Source organism: Vulpes vulpes, chromosome 8 (genome assembly GCF_048418805.1).
Source record: "Vulpes vulpes isolate BD-2025 chromosome 8, VulVul3, whole genome shotgun sequence".
NCBI lineage: Eukaryota > Metazoa > Chordata > Mammalia > Carnivora > Canidae > Vulpes > Vulpes vulpes.
In genome coordinates, this window is record NC_132787.1 from 18991775 (window position 1) to 19007440 (window position 15666).

The 15666-nt window shown below is 34.9% G+C and overlaps 1 non-coding gene across 1 annotated transcript; it reads left to right on the forward strand.

Moving 5' to 3' along the window:
* The first annotated feature begins 15244 nt into the window (after window positions 1-15244).
* On the forward strand, window positions 15245-15352 carry LOC112917627 (U6 spliceosomal RNA). The gene has a single exon (XR_003234492.2). It is a non-coding gene; the product is annotated as a U6 spliceosomal RNA (small nuclear RNA).
* Window positions 15353-15666: the final 314 nt, after the last annotated feature.

Here is a 15666-nt window from a genome sequence, read left to right on the forward strand (position 1 = left end):
GCACACTATGAGCGAGTTGCTATAACTCAATGATAAAAATCTTAAAAACAGCCAGGGAGAAAAGATACATTATGTACTGAAAAAACAAAGATAAGGATGACAGAAGATTTCTCATCAGAGGTGATGTAAGCAAGAAGACAGTGAGCAACATCTTTAAAATACTGACAGAAAAAAACAAAAACAAACACTATCAACCTAGCACTCTATACTCAGTTAATATCTTCCAGAAATAAAGACACAGTATTTTTTTTAGATAACAGAAGTTGAGAGCATCCATTACAAGGCAACCTGTACCACAGAAGTGTTACCTTTAGATAATCCTTCGGGCAGAAGAAATAGGATACCAGACTTTGACCTACAGAAAGACATGAAAACTCTCAAATATGATTAAGATAAATATAAATGCTTTAAATGCATTTTTCCCTATTTTTAGCCATCCTAATGGATAATTCACTGTTAGCGAGATACGGGAAAAGGTAGATATTCAGGCCAGTGAAACAAAAGAAACTCCAGGCATATCACTCTCAAGCTGGAGACTCAGGAAAGCCAGGAGTCAACCAATGGCGTTGAGTATCTTCTCATTGATCTCAACTTCTCAACTTCTCAAGTTGATGTTGAGTATCAACTCATGTTGAGTGCTTCTTATTATTGTGTATTTTCTTTGGTGAAGCCTCCACTCATATTTTTGCCCATATTTTTACTGAATTTTTCATTTTCTTATTGTCAATGTTGAAAGTTCTTTATATATTCTGAATACAAATCTTTATCAGATATGTACTTTGTACACATTCTCTTCCAATCTATGGTTGATCTTTATAATCTTAATTTGAAGACAGCGATCAAAATAGAAACTATTTATCTATTCAGTGTCTTTCAAAGAACAGTCATTCTTAATTTTGATGAAGTCTGATTCAACATTTTTTTTTAAAAAATTAGGTAAGTCAGTTAATTTAGTCCTTGTTACTCTGTCTAGACTGGAAGTGGTAGCCCTTCCTGTATTTTGGGGGGGGGGGGGTTCCATGAATCTGTTCTAGCTGGAACTTGAGAAATTAATCCAACTTGTTTATATTACAAGTGAGAAACACTGAAGCCCATTTGTTTTCCAACAAGCATTTATTGGACATGTTTTAAGGACTTGAGATACATATGAGTATATACTGGAGATTAATAGGGTAGTCTCTCTGGTGTGGGATCTGAGCACACTAGCAAATTGACAGACAATTCTGATTTAGCCTTTATAGATCCAGAAAAGGTACAGGTCCATGATCCCAAGTTCAGATGAAATTAAGAGAAAGAAGCAGGAATGAGAGACAGAAATGACTGCTTTTTAACCAGAAGAACTCTTTAGAGAATGAACATCAGCTTTAGACCTAATGAGCTGTGACACGTCACCCATCACAGGGAGCACAGGACACTAGCAGACCTCCACACACAGGAGCAGAATCTGCCGCACTAGCTGAGCTAATTTTGAAAGAAAACAGACTTAAAGGCACCCTCTCAGGAGGCATAAGATCCCAAACCAAATATAGAAGAGATTGAACCAAGCACTCTCAGGTTCTTCTCCTAAACTCAGAAAATCAGGCAAGGAAGAGTGAGCAGGCAAAGAGAGGTCACTAGAGTTACTGAAGCAGTGGCATCTTCTACAGAGCACTATGAGGAGTGGGAGATAAGTGTTCTCCCAAACACCCATCATTTTGCATATTTACTGGCAGTCTCTCAAACTCCAAACCTCTTGTCAAAACCATTTAAGCCCCATGACTTACACTATCGTCCTACTACTCACATATGTTAGACAACGTGTAGGAATACAAACAGCATCCTTATATAACTAATCAAGGAGAATTAAGAAAAATTAAAGAAAAGCAAAGAATATAACCATCTTATTATAGAATATGTGGCCTTTTAAAAAAACTAATATTTTCTCAAAACTTATAACAGTGCCTGGCACATATTAAGTGTTCAATAAATGTCTGTTGGATGAATGTGGAAATAATTAGTATGAGCTCATAGGATAATGATCTAGTGCCAAAAATTTCCCAAAAAAGTGCAAAATAATTCAAGTAATAGACATTAAAAAATATTGACTTGTACTAGAGGGTCAAGATTAGGTGGAGAGTATACATTCTAGGCCCCAGGCTTAAATTCTGGTGCTTTCTTGCATAGATTGCTATGACCGTCTGAGCCCCAAGGTCTCTATTCTGTAAATTAGGAACAATAATATTATCTACCCCAAAGCAATTTTGTGAAGTAAACGAAATAATCCATTTCAAGTGCCTAACCCAATGTCTGACTCAATAAATATTAGCTTAAGTGATAGAAGTATGGTATTAACCAGTCAAGCAAGACAATAGAAATCTCTTGATTTCTGTTCAACAAAATAGAATGATTGTGACTTCATTGCCTCCATCACAATTTACAAAGAAGATCAAAAGAAAGAGCTGCAGGAAAGAACGATATGGAGACAAGATCTCCCCAGTAGACCATATTTTTTCAGGTTCCCACTGCTCTTCGTCAACTGATATCCCTAATAAAGATACAGGAATACAGGGCTATTTGGGTGAGATAAGTGTTTTATAGGCTAAGAGGCTTTCCTGAGCCCATCTGCAAAGCTGCTGACAATCTTTTTATTGGTGAGGGTTGTGCCTCTTAACTAGGCTGTCATCATTTCTTTTCTCAAACTGGGTGTGGGTGTGGGGAGCCAGCAGGGAGCCACCACAGAGAGGCAGCCTCTCTGGGTGGTCTGTCTGCTGCTTCTCAGGTTGATGCAGCCGTCATTTCTTAAGTAATCATCTCTTTGGCTTTTTTTATGGCTTTGATTTCTCTTGCATTTATTGACCTCTTGCAGAGTATACAGTTATTAAATCATATTAGCTGCAAATATTGATGGTCACATGATTTTTGAGGGAGGAAAAGCTATTTACAAAGCACACTTCCCTAATTTAGCATATATATATATGCTAAATATATATAGATATGAATACATAAATATGTGGGCTATATGTATAGCATAATATATTTGTATTAAGAGCAAAATATTTTCTTTTTATAGATGTGTAAAAAGGAAGAAGAATATTATTTCAGTACAGTGAATTCCTTGATAACCTTTGCCCTCTTAAAACAACTCTGTGACACAATGTTATAATTTAGGATTCTGACATTGAAAATTGCAACATACTCTGGTAATTCCTCTCAACATGGATCATCCCAATCTGAAATGTTTTATTTACTTACAGTTAACTCATCTCTGTTTATCGGAATGTTCCTGCCCACAGCTACATCATGTTCTAAGTAGTAAATACTAGAACTAAGTAGAAAGTAAGATGCATTAACAGAGGTTTTGAATGTAATAGATGTTCATCAGTTGAATGTGGCTTAAATTTTGTTTTAATTAAGGCTTTCCTGGTTGGTAGTTTCCAAAACCCACATCACATTATTTTAAGAGGCAGTTACTCACAGATTAGGTTGACTGTCAATCCCAATTTGTCTGGAATTTAAGGATTTCCCAGAATTCATGGCATTTGGGCCAAAATTGGGACAGTTGCTGGAAAATTGAGTTAGTTGATCACTATAGCACAGGTGTTGCTATGGTAAAATATATTGGAAAGATATTTGGGTACATATAGAATTCAAGGGCAGGAAACAGATCAGTTCCTTAAGAATCAAAATAAGAAACTGGATATCCAAATGCAGGCACACAGCTATTCTTTCTTTCTCTACCTTGTCTGTATACTCTAGTTCTCTCTGAATGTATGTTGTACTTCCCCTGCTCCTTTTTCCATTCTCTCTCTTTCTCTCTCCAGATAAGCCTATTTTTTTATTGTGGCAAAAAAGATGCAAGGATATAACTTAGTAGAATTTAGGAGTCCATATCCCTGTAACATATAATCTTTAAGGTTCTCAAGCAAGAATATGTTCTAATATCTTTCCAGAAATGTTGTTTAATCAATGACTAGAATCCTAAAAATGCTCCTATTTTCTCAGAATGCATAGGTCACAATCAAAAATTGTACCTCAATTACCATATTGTTTATTGATATGGTTTGAGGAAAGACTATAGAATATTACAGTAGTAACTTCTTCCACTTCTTCCAGCTCAGTGAATTCTTTTTTTTTTTTTTTTTAGATTTTATTTGTTTACTCATGAGAGACACAAAGAGAGAGGCAGACATAGGCAGAGGGAGAAGCAGGCTCCCTGCAGGGAGCCTGATGCAGGACTCGATCCCAGGACCCCAGGATCACAACCTGAGCCAAAGGCAGACAGACATTCAACCACTGAGTCACCCAGGAGACTCTCAGTGAATTCTTAGGAGTCCTTAAATGGAACTACTTCTGTCTTCTTTTTTTTTTTAATTTTTTATTTTATTTATTTATGATAGGCACGCAGTGAGAGAGAGAGAGAGGCAGAGACACAGGCAGAGGGAGAAGCAGGCTCCATGCACCGGGAGCCTGACGTGGGACTCGATCCCAGGTCTCCAGGATCGCGCCCTGGGCCAAAGGCAGGCGCTAAACCGCTGCGCCACCCAGGGATCCCTACTTCTGTCTTCTGACAGAATATTTTAAGCCTTTATTATAGTTCTCTTGAATATTTTAAACGTTTGGCTCAATTCAGCCTAGAACAATTATTTGATTAATTGAGGCACTCATCTCAAAAACATTGGCCTCGAATTTCTTAACATTTGGGCTAAACCTGTGATTATTTCAATGACAAATGTCTAAGATATTTGTTTGCAGATCTGAACTCCTCACTATGAAAGGACCCTCTAAATGGTTAGTTGAGTTTCATTGAAAAGTTACATGTTCAATGTTAGTTTACAAGTCACCCTCAAATTGCAAACAGAATGAACCAATGTATTAGTTAATTGCATACTAGCTTCTGCTCTTAGACAATTAAGTAATTCATATTTCAATTTTCAATAATGAGCTATTAACAGAACCACAAGAGTACATTTTATTTTATTTTTTTTTTATTTTTTTATTCATTTATGATAGTCACACACAGAGAGAGAAAGAGAGGCAGAGACACAGGCAGAGGGAGAAGCAGGCTCCATGCACCGGGGGCCTGACGTGGGATTCGATCCTGGGTCTCCAGGATCGCGCCCTGGGCCAAAGGCAGGCGCTAAACGGCTGCGCCACCCAGGGATCCCCACAAGAGTACATTTTAAAAATTAAATTATAATTATTCATGGCTCTGTGATATTGCTTTACAAAATAAATAAGTTCTAATCAGTGAGTTCTAAGTTAATTTTACTCATTGATTGAATAAAATTGTTCAGTTTTCCTGAAAAGTTAAACGGCTTCTAGAGTGATTCTACCCTAAGAGTTATGTTAAAGACATAACATGAAGCCTCTTATAAGCCATATGGAGGATTTGGGGCTTAAAGCAAGGAAATAACTTGATCAGATTTGGCCTTTAGAAAGATTTTTCTGTTCAAAGAGAAATTTAGAGGCAGAATTGTAGGTGAATCGGACCAGAGACAGGAGCAGCAGTGAGATGATTAATGCACAAATTTGGGTGAGAAGTGATGATGACCTAAATTAATTGAACAATGGTAGGGATGGAGAGGAGTGGTCTGATTTGAAGATAATAAGACAGCTGACTAGAACTTGGTAATTGATTTGAGGTAAGGAGTGGGTTATTCAAAGAAATCACGGTTGACAAGAAAGCTTCTGGCTTTAGCCTCTGAGTAAATGGGATAGAAGTAATAACAAGCACAACTTGGAGACCTAAGGGACATTTAAGTATAACCATGCAGTCAGCATTTGGTCATGTTGACCTACAGATGAGAGAATGAGCTGTACTAGAGAAATAATGTAACTAAAGTTGCATAAGCAGATAGTGTCACTCATGGAGAGCAAATTGATGAGAAGAGAACAATTCCATGAGGTAGATTTGTGCTATATCTGTGACAAAAGTCATTTCCCAGGAGAGAAAACTGTTAGAGAGAAATCTTGGCCTAAGATGACTAAGCAAAGTATTCAGTTCAGAATTGACATATCTTGCATTTCTGGCCCATCAATTCATTCTTTCTGACTCTCACAATTTCACATCAACAAGATTTAGAGAGCCTTGACCAGGCAGCTTCAGAATAAAACCCTGCTGATATACATGAGAAAAGGTTTAAAAAAAGGGTTGCACAAGCATAGAGTAGCATTATTTAATTGAGAGATAAAGGAAATGTTTAAAATTTATAAGATCATTTCTTTGTCAGGTGCCAAGGGAACAATAAGATTGAGAACCCAGTGATAGGATCAAATATGAAGGATAAGACAATGTGCTGTATGGTAGACAAAGTATATTTGAGGCCTTTGTCCTTCATTCAAACAGGAATTTAGAAATCTGATTTGGATCTATGTATGGAGATCAATGGATGACATATGGTTTGAAAGGCTATCAGTATTCAAAATGGTAGTAAAAAGCTTTGAAAAAGATAGACTTACCATAGAAACTGAGCATATACACATTGTTCAGTCTTCATCACTGAGCAGGAAAGATGTTTTTGTACCTCTTAAAAATTGAGTCAAGATAAGGAAAAGGTGGGGCATGTGGGTGGCTCATGGTTGAGTGTTTGCCTTTGGCTCAGGTCGTGATCCTGGGGTCCTGGGATTGAGTTCTGCCTGTGTCTCTGCCTCTCTCTGAGTGTCTCTCATGAATACATAAATAAAACTTAAAAAAAGACAAAGAAAAGGTCAAAGCAACTGGCTCAATATGTAAAATATGGTAAAAGAAGAGCTTGAAGTCTAGGTTTCTGACTACAAATTTTGCCATTTTCACTAACAATAGTAATAATAACAACAATAATAACTTTTACAATGCAGTTTGGTAGCTTATACATTATTCAGGTACCTAAAATGGAGGAACAACTCTAATAGAAATACTAAATTAGGCAGTCATTATTTAAATGATCACTAAGCTTTCATTCAACTGTTATTTTCTAAAACCATACCAAAAAACAAAAACAAAAAACTTAATTTCTAGAAACCTTTAGGCAGAATTGCTTGTTGAATCCACTTCAACAATAATAAAAAAAAAATTGTCTCTTTGGAAAAGAGAGAGCTCAGAGCCACACAAGTAGAGGCTTATTATCAAGAGAATGATCACAAAATCGTGTCTTTCATTTTGAGGAGTTCCATCAAGACAAACATTTCAGAAACTCAGCCAGCGGCATTCCAGCATTTTATTTTGTTTTTAACCATTTGAAATTTTATTATAACAAACAAGACAGTACCATTCAATTCAATATCATGGAACGTTCCAATATTTAAATTTAAAACAAAAATGAAAGACTAGAAACATTAAAAAGGAAGAGCCAAAACCTTCAGTTTGGAGACAATTTAAATTAAACAGGAAGAAAATCCTTTGTCATATTAGCTGTTATAATTCTTACCATTTATTGCTAATATATAAGAAGAAGGTTTATTTTGGTAAACCAATCTTGATTCCATTTACCTTGTTAAACTCTGTTACTAGTTTTAGTAGTATTTTAGTTGATTCTCTTGAACTTTCTATGTAGGTGGGGGAGGCAATTTTAAGAGTTCCCCAAAGTCATTTTATTTACCTCTTGGGCTTACATGAAGAGTCTTTCCTTGCCTCTCTTCCAGCAACGTGGAGTAAATGACTGAGTTGTGAATGCAACAATAGTTATGCACACGACTTCAGTCTGGCTAAAAAATCTCCGAAATTATCCTTCACACTCTCTTCTCTATTTGCCTATTGGATGGTAAGACACAGAGCAATCTGGAAGTCCTCATTGACAATGGTAGACCCGTCAATCTAGGTTCCCAAAATGTTTGAGTTGAGCATAACACCAATCAACTTGGTCCACATTGTACTATGATGTAAGAAAGATTTGGGGATTGTTGAGTGCAGCATCTAGTGTAACTTACCTTGACAAATACATGAATTAACATAAAAAGTAGAAGAGATTTATTGAGACAAAATTAAAAGCTTACTAAAAGAACTATATTGTTATAATCAATCAGTATTTTAAGGAATATAATATCAATAGAATATTAATATATAAATCCATGTTATCCTGATAAAAATCCCAAAATAAATATTATGGAAATGTTTAAGCTAAATCAGAAATTCACATGAAAGAATAAAATAGGTTAGATAATTCTGAAAAGTCTGAGAAGAGAAATACTTTCTCAGATACAAAAACATATTTTAAAGGTATAAAAATGAATACAGCTTTATAATTTTACAATCATTGGAATAAAATAAAAAGCAAGGAAAAAACTCATGTATACATTAAAGTTTAATTTATAGTAAAACTAGCATTTGAAGACAAAATGAATCATTTAATAAATTACTTAAAAATTAGAAGTCAAAATTAAAAAACCAAAACTACAAAAATAGATTAAGGAAATACAGAAGAATATGTTTATGACCTCAGGGTAGACAAGTTATACAAATTAGAAAGCATAGTGTCCAGATTGAGGGAAAATCAAATCAAGGAGGAAAAAAGAAATCAACTCAATAAAAATTGAGCAAAAGATGTAAACTGGGAAAATCATAGATGAAATTAAAATGCAAAATAAGCAAAAAATATGCTCAATCTCACATATAATCAAGGATATACAAATTCAAATGATACAGTAGAATATTTTACCCATGAAAGTAGGAAATTTAAACAAGTTTGATAATATCCAATGCTGGCATGGGTCTGTATCAAATATTGGCAAGAAAGTAAAACCCCAAGAAATAGAATTACAAAATTTGTGTAGGTAATGCTAGACATTATGGGTGAAAGAATAAATTGGCATAGCTACTCAGGAAAGCAATTTAACAATTCAGTAGTGTTTATTAAAACTCAAGATAAGCATGCCCTATGATTGAGAAATTGTACTTGTTGGTTTCTATGCTGGGTAAAAACTCTCAGTGTGTGCCTTAGGAGGCTGAATCAAAGATACTCCTTTCTGCATTGTTTAAGTTTCTGGAAAATAACAACCTATGTCCATCCTATGGGAATAGTTAAACTCTGGTCTATTGCTTTGCATTAATCATAAAAAATGCCATAGGCCTAAATGTATTAACATGAATATAAGCCTAAGGTACATCACAGGAAGGTAGAAGGTGGTGGTCCTTATGGCTGCAAGCACAGTGATGGCTGTATATGCAGTTTCTGCCCAGTACTTGGTCACCAGGCTTCATACATATCAAGAAGCAAAATATAGGGCATCTGATTGCTGGCATGAATCATGGTTGCTCTAGTGAGGTCCTAAAACAACCATTGTGGTACGATTCCTGATTTCCCAAATAATTAACCATGGCAGAAGTAATAGACCCCTTGGCAGGTCAATAGTGCAATGTTCTTCTGGGAGTCCTTCATAGAAGCCAAGCCTAATGATGTAATACAGGATATTACATCCAATTAATTGGTGTAATTGGATGATCCAATAGATCATCCAATTCTTTTAGAAGCATCTAATTTCCTGTATTATATCCATTTTTCTTAAACTAGGTAGAGAGATTTCTGTTATCTGCAGCTGAACCTTGACAGATCTAGTATTTGATTCCAGAGAAGTAGCTATGGGCAACAGATTTTAAAGGTTGAGAATTTGAGATTATTTACATTTCACTTGCTGGTTTTGAGCAGTGACAATCTGGGTAGCATTAAAGAATAGGATACTGATAATCTAAGGAAACAAATTATTACCTCTGTTCACTTGGAGTAAAATGCCAATTAAAGGTGTGGTGATGTTGACAGATCAAGTGGTGACTGCTTTGATATACTACATATGGCATGTGAAACACAAGGACTGTGGGATGGCATGGTCACCTCTAAAAACCCCAGTGAACAATTTTTTATTACAGAATTATGGTTTTAAATTCTTAATCCCAAGAATGACAGAGAATTAGGAAGTTTATATGACTGTCCTGACAAATCTCTCTCTACTGGCTATAATGTAAATGTAGTCAAAATCAAAGGCAGAGACAAACTTTCAAATACCTAAATTACAATGAAGGTTTAATCAATCTCTTATTTGAAGGTTGTGAAAATCAAGACATTAGGGGAAAGTGAAATCCCAAGAAATAGAATTATCAACTTTTGTCAGATATTGAAGATAGAGAATATCATCAATCCCTAAATCCCACTGAGCTTTTCTCATTCTGTCTAATGAAATGAGTCCTTGATAGCTAGAAGACATAGACTGATCTCACTGGAGAGAGTAACTTGCAAGAGAATGTCACTTCTCAGAGGACCAACTGGAAAGTCAAACTTGGAAGGGAAGGAGGGCCTACAAAGGAATTGTAAATATTTACTCATTTATATCAGAAGAAAAACTGGATAGTATGTACAGAAATGAATTCTAAAGTTTTTAGAAATGGGATAAAAATATATGATTTTGCTTCATGCTGAGTGTATCAATATGTACACCTAAAATATTCCTAATTCGGTGCTAACTCAAGAAGTCAGGAGTATCTATGTACAGATAATTAATCAAAACCTGACTCTAATGACAACTACGATGCTTTTGTCAGGGAGGAAAACCTTCCTCTACCCTGTACTTAGCTGTACTTAGAATCAGATTAACATAAGCGAGATTAACAGGAGAAAATGAAAGTTAATAGGCATATGTACAGGGAACTCACACAGACATGAAATTCCAAAGACAATGAGGCAACAGGAAGCTTCTATGAACCATGGAGAGGGGTTGAGTCAGAGGATACAAAGGGGAGGATGGCCAACATGGACAGTATAAGGACGTTTTATGAAAAACAAAGATTGCCTAATTATGCAGATAAGTTCCTTAGAGGTAATGGGGAGTCTCTGTTAATAGCTCTCTTCCTGGCACAGGCTCTCCTTTCCAATGTAAACTGAAGCAGTTGAGGGGGAGGCAGAGAGCTCTTCCTGCACCTGCTGGGTTTTTTATTTCTTTCAACTTAAAATAATCTTTATGCCAGAGTGGACATCTTGGGGTAGCCCGTCCTTGGTCCCTACGCTTTATATATATTAACCCATCTATTCTTCTTAATGACCCTAAAAGGAAACTATAACTATTATCCTATGGAGTGGGGAGAACAAGTAACTTACATAATACAGCCACCAAACAACAGAGATACGACTTAACCATTACTCAGAAAGAATACACCAATCAATTCTAATGAGGATTCTATCCCACATTTTACCCACACTAAACTATGCTATAAAATTATCTAGGAGGACACATATTATAAACATTAGTAAAAAGCAAATAATGCTTTCATCTTCTTTCCAAGGAAAGTCACCCAAATGAATGCAAACTTACAACAAACAGGGGATCAGTAAGGAGAAGATATAAACATGGGAGCAAAAAATAATAAAAAAGGAAATAAATATAAAGAAGAGAAGCTGAAATCATAGAAAAGTATAGATAAGACAACAGAACTAAAACATACGAAAATTTCAAAAGTTCTTCAGGGCACCTGGGTGGCTCAGTAGGTTAAGCTTCTGCCCTGGGCTTGGATCATGACCTCAGAGTCTTGGGACTGAACCCTGAGTCAGGCCTCCTGCTCAGTGGGGAGTCTGCTGCTCTCTTTCCTTCTGCTCCTCCCCTGATCTCAAATAAATAAAATCTATTTATTTATCTCTCCTTTCTTTCAAATAAATAATAAAATATTTTTTAAAAAACCTCTTAAATACACTTTAATTTTTTTAAGGACTTTTAAAATTTATTTATTCATAGAGACACACACAGAGAGAGAGAGAGGCAGACACAGGCAGAGGGAGGGAGAAGCAGGCTTCACGCAGGGAGCCTGAGGTGGGACCCGATCAGGGTCTCCAGGATCACACCCCGGGCTGCAGGCGGCACTAAACTGCTGCGCCGCCACCGCCACCGCCACCCGGGCTGCCCAATACACTTTCCTTTAAAATGATAATATGACTATGCAATTTAAAAGCTTAGTCACTGGGCAGAAAAATGATGGTAAGATTCTCTGTACCCTTTTCTTTTGAAAGTAAATCAGAGTTCACTTTCTCTTAGAATCATAATAGACTATTAAAGCGGGAAAAGACCTCGGAAGTCATCTAATGCAAACCCCACTTTTGCTCTGATGGTTTATACCCCAAAGTATTACATAAAGAGCTTTCTAATTCATTTTCACTAGCTTGCTCTCATGTGCTATCAAATAATGTGTGAGTGGTTCAGGGAATTCTCAGAGATCGTAAGCAAATAAGTCTGATGTACTCCTAGTCATTGTATAAAGGCCAAAATAATTGCTAATACTTTTCAGATTAGGACTCTTGATAAGATCAATATCATAATTTCAAAATGAAGAGATTGATGTTGTCAGGAAAACATCAGAGTCTTGATGTTGGAGGAAAACAGTATCTTGGGAATTATCTTCCTAGATAATGTGGACAATGGTATTAAAAGTCTAAGAAAATATAGCCATTATATTGATATGAAAATGTTAGAACTTTATGTATTTGATGGTCAGAGAAAGGAAGCACCATCCCTTTTGGCTAAGGAATAAATTGTCTAAATGTCTACTAACTTAGTCATATTGGTTTATAGTGGTTTTTTATCAAAACAGATTCCAGAGTTAATTTTGACATGTTTATGCCTGCTAATTGAGAAGATGTCACTTTTTTCCTCAAGACTACTCGTTTTGTTTACATATCCATCTGGCGCTTAGCATTGCCTTACCACTCTCATCTTTTACTTTCCAGATCTTGTCTCATTTCCGTGTAGTTTACAGTCCAATTAATTATAACTAACAGATTGCCTGGAACTTGTTTTATGAAAATGTGATTATATGGTGTCATAGCAATATTCTCTTAAGTTTGACAAGAATATACTATTCAGTTGAAGGAATCCTGTATTTACATATAAAGGGACAATACTGTAAAGTCATGATTAATGTACATCATCAAATTATACTCAGTCTTTCTTGTAAACATGTCAATTAGAAGATTAAACTATTAAGAGAATTTTCACCTGGATTGTAGAATAGTGAGGAAAAGGGGTGGTTGCACTGAGTGATATATATTAAGGAAATATTTTCTTTTCTAAAAATATAGAATAAAAATGTATTTAGAAATACATCCAAGAGAAAACAGGTCTCAAAAATCATAAGAGATACTAAGAAAAAAATTTATGTCAAAATTTAGATGAAAGGATGAGTTTCCAAACTGATTTAAGATAAAAAGATAAAATCCAATAAGCAAAAAAACCATTAAAGGAATTAAAAGTCACTTTATCCCAAGGGAATCAGACCTAATAACTCCAAAGGTGACTGAACAAACTTTCAAAGAATGGGTAATCCTAAATTACCATAAATTTGTTTCAAAAAATAGAAACATTGGAAAAGCTATTAATTTGTTTTATAAAATTAAAATAAATTTCATGCCAAAGACAAACATGACGAGTCCAAGAAAAGGAAGTTATGGACTAATTCATTTATGAACATAGATGCACAAATACTAAATATTATACTAAAAACCTGATTTAGACACTGTGTAAAGAATATGCTCTAATCAAGTAAAGCTTATCCCAGCAATTCCCATATAATGCAACATCAGACTACCTAATACTATTTACTATATTAGCAGAATGAAGGCAGTAAGACATATGATCTCTCAACATATTCATTCATCAGTAAATGGAGGGATATACTCATTCAGGTAAACATTCATAACAAAAACACTTCATGCACTAAAAATAGAATGGAATTTCCTTCAACCTTCCTTTTTCTTTCACTTAAACTTTAGAATTATTCACCCTATATCAGGAATAAGAATGTCTGCTATTATGGCTTCTCTTCAACATTATTCCACTTTTTAAAAAGATATATTTATTTATTTTAGATAGAGAGCATGGGGGGGGGCAGGTGCAGAGGGAGATAGAATCTCAGACTCCCCACTGAGTGTGGAGCCGAACACAGAGCTCAATCTCAGGACCCTGAGATCATGATCTCCGCCCAAACCAGGAGTCAGAAGCTTAACCAACAGAACCACCAATATGTCCAAATATGCTATTTTTAAGAAGCCATCATAATCCAAAAGGAAAGGCAAAATTATTCTACTTTGTTGATGATATCTATGTAGAAAATACAATGGGATATCCATAAAAAGTATTAAATGTATATGAGGAATTAGCATGGTTTCAAGATAAATTATCAACACCTAAAAATAAATAGCATAACTAAAGAGATCTATACTATGGTCCTACATGATAAAATTTAGAGATACCAACTCTCCCCCCACCCCAAAAAAATGCACAATAAGGAAGGAGCAAAGGATATGCACAAGCAGTTTACATAAAAGGAAATTCAAATAATCACAAACCGATGCATGTAATAGTGGCAAATTAACTTCTTGGATTGCAGATAGAATAAATTCTCAGACCATTGACAGTTCTTGACACCATCTCAAGAGCTGATAAAACAAACACACAAAAATCAGTGAGACTATAAAAGATTTGAATAAAACAACTAACCAACTTGATATTCACAAATAACATTACATTCAATAACTGAAGAAATAAATACAAAAAAGACATATTTTAAAGTTTATTCTGGGGCATAAAGCAAATCTCAACAAATTTCAAAGAACAGAAATCATAAGTGTATGTCCCATGACCAACATGGAGTTAAATTATGGAATGGAATTAAGAGAACTAGAAAAATCTGTAATGTGTAAAAATTAGGCAACATGCTTTTAAATAACCCATGTGTTTAAGAGGAAATCACAAAGCAAATTAGAAAATGTAAAAAAACAACATAGCAAAATTAGTGGGATTCAGTGAAAACAATAGAAGGATATATATTGACTTAAATAGAGGTATTAGAAAAGAAAAAAGATTTAAAATCACTGACTTATACTTCTAACTTAAGAATCTGGAAAGGGGAAGCAAACTAAACTCAAAGGAAGTAATAGAATAAAAGTAATAAAAAAGTGGTGAAATCAATAAAACAAAAATTAAAAAAGTTTTGGCTTTGATTCTTTGAACACATTAATAACACTAATCAACATTTAATGAGAGGAAGAGAATGCAAATAACTAATATGAGGAATAAGCAGAGGACATCCATGTGTATGGGACAGATCCCATACATATCAAAAGGATAATAAAAGCATATAATAACCAACTTTATGCCAACAAACTTGAAAAATACAGAGCAGAAATTCTTGAAAAACACAATTTACCAAAAAATGACCCAGAAGAAATGGAGCATCTGTGTATGCCTACATCTTTAAAAAAAAAAAAAATCAAGTCCATTGTAAAAAAAATTTCTCATAAAAATTCCAATTCCAGATGTAATGCTCACTTCAGCAGTACATATACTAAAATTGGAAAGATACAGAGATTAGCATGGCTCCTGTACAAGGATGACATGCAAAACTCCAGGTGTAGATGATTTCACTGGTGTATTCTTCCTATGAGTGAAAAAAGAAATAATGCCAATTTTACATAAATTCTTCCATAGAATAGAAAAAAAAAGGCGACTCACCAACTCCTAACTCATTTTATGACCCAGCAAAACCCTGATACTAAAACCTGAAAATAACTAAGAATGGAAAATATGGCCAACATTTCTTTTAAATACAAATATGAATATATTAAGCAAAACCTTAGCCAACAGAATCTAGTTTTATATAAAAAGGATAATACATCAAAACTAAGTGAAATTTACCTTAAAATCAACCAATATAATTCACCTAGTAAATGAACAATGGAG